The sequence below is a fragment of the Pygoscelis adeliae genome, unplaced genomic scaffold, assembly GCF_000699105.1.
Source record: "Pygoscelis adeliae isolate BGI_AS28 unplaced genomic scaffold, ASM69910v1 Scaffold98, whole genome shotgun sequence".
In the NCBI taxonomy this organism is placed as follows: Eukaryota; Metazoa; Chordata; class Aves; order Sphenisciformes; family Spheniscidae; genus Pygoscelis; species Pygoscelis adeliae.
This window is the reverse complement of record NW_008825547.1, coordinates 5,888,101-5,890,652: the sequence shown is the minus strand read 5'-3', so window position 1 is coordinate 5,890,652 and position 2,552 is coordinate 5,888,101.

The following is a 2,552-nucleotide window of genomic DNA, read 5'->3' as shown; positions in this document are numbered from 1 at the left end:
GAAATTTTGCTCTCAAGCCACCAGTCCGACAATTTATCACACCCCTTAAAAACTGATGGCGGATGACATGTGGATGATGTATCTGTATCAGCCTATCAAGTGTGAATGGGACTGAATTTATTTCCTACAACAGGAAGCTCTAGTGGAAACTCCCAACATAGTTTTACTATGCCTCAGTCCCGACCTTCTGCACTTCAAATGCCAACTGTGCCCCCTTGTGTGGTACTTTTCTGATGGTAACCATAAGTCCCTAGGGAAGTAGATTAAATTCAAGCAAGCCGTTTTGCTTTTCACTTTCTCTAGTTAAAAAAATAAAATGGAAAAAAAAAAAAAGATAAGCTGTAATACCTTCTAGCCCTAAAAATAAATTTGTGAACTCTCTGCTATATTTATATGTACTCAGAGAGAATAGAGTTTGGATCTCTCTCTCTATTAGCATCTATAATTCTGGGCTTGAAGTACTAATTAAAAGCACATAAAAGAAGGTACATAGACCACTTTTTTTACATAACGGGGTGGGAGTCTCCTGTTGAAAGACCCACCTTGCTTGGAGCTTTAAGAAACATCCAAGGTATTGCTTCACAGACACCTTGTCAATATAAAGGACAATGAAAACTGTTCTCTAGCAAAAGACATCTGAGCCAGATGAGACCGCAGAACATAGAAAAGAAGAGGTTTTAAGTAAGCCTGTAAAGATCTCCTCATGCCAGGAGAGCTCATGCAGGGGCAATTCAGCTCTATTTGGGAGTTTTATCAAAAATGAGAATGATGACATCATTGTTCTGAACTGAAAACTGATTAATCATCTGCTTGGCATCTGTCTTGGCAGACGAGAATTCCCTTTTCAATGCTATGGAAAAACTGGTGATACAGGCTAGTCCTCATGTTGTCACCTGTCTCTGCTTGTGACCAGTCCTCTCTTCTGTCTTTCCTTTTTCCTGACTATTCAGCTGACACATTCAGCTGATAATATGTACATTTGTAAAAATATCTGTAAATATAGATGGATATTTTTAATGGTATCAAACATTTGTGCAGATTTGTTCTCAAGACATCTGTATATGATGCAGTCCCCAGATAACATTTCTATAACTTTTATGGATCCTCAATTTTTGGAGGAAAAAGCAAAATGCCTTTAGACAGGCTTTTTAAATTGCAGAATAAATTGTTGAAAACACAATTTTCCTTCAAAAAAACTAAGTTTCTGAAACCCCAGTACAGTCCTCCAGTACACTTCAGAAAAAAATAGCACGAAACCAAAAATTCCTGATCCCTTATACTTCTACATGTTTCATGATTGATTTAACAAGATAAGTGGAAGAGTGGAAAATTGGCAACCTTAACACTTGGGTATATCTTGCAATTGAGAACTAGCATATACCATACTGTGATGTATTTTTGAGCCTTCCTGCATACCATGTGGACAGTGTCTCCCATATAAAATCACTTGATAAGATGGGAAATATAGGAAGAGGGAAAAAGGAGCTTCATGTTTCCCTCTGTTTCTCTGACCATGAGAAATAATTTGATTCTTAGGCCCAGTGAAATGTTTTCTTTCAAGATTGGCCTACCTTTTGTACGTCTGCAAGGCCACGTTAAATTTGGTAACTTGAATTGAACCAGCTGGCAGTGTCTTTGAAGCATATGGGAATGGATCGAAGCTGCAAATATGCAAGGTGAATTTTACACTTTTATATTTCTCTCATGGTTATTTAAGATCTTGATTCTGTGAGATGTTGTGTGCTTAATTCCTGCAGTAGGCAATGGCAGATGAGTGTGTAAGAACCTTTTGTGAGATGCAAAACACAGTTCAGGTTCAGCCCATGTGTCTATTCCTCCTCTTTCTGTTAAACTGGCTGCATATCGTTTGTTTGGAATGAGAAGATACGGCAATACTCAGGTTTTCTCTTTGCTTTGTAGCAAAGGGAAGTCAGGGGCTTTCCTTAACTATTTAGAAGTGATCTTTACTTCCTTACAGAGATGAGAACTATTTATTTCCATGCAAGTGTGATAATTCGGGGCCAGTCATTTTCACCACAAATGAATTAAACAAGACAGGAGCAGTGGCTAAAATAATAAAATAGCTGCCTCTTTCATTACATGTTTGACAACACTTGATTTGACACACTATTAGGTAGCACTACAAACTGTTTAAATACTCTGAAACATATATCACCACTATTAAGCTTTGATACCATATTGCAAATGTTTCTGTTTAAACACACTGATTTATGCTCACTTATGCTTGCACACCCAGAATGTCAACAACACTTAAAATGAATCAATTTCTTAAAGGATTTAAGTTCATTCTGATGAAAAGACCAGATTAATTACTTTGTTTTAAATGTTCTGTAATCTTAATATCATTATCTTTTGCATCTTCCCAGATCCAAGTGTCACACCCAGTTTAAGGACGTGAAACAGGACATCCACACAAAAGGGACAGACCCTTCATCCTATTATTATTTAATTGACCACTCTGTAGAAATTGGTGAGCATTGAGCTTTGTTCTGAAAGGTAAATAGTCCTGTGCGTCAGTAAGTAAAGCAACA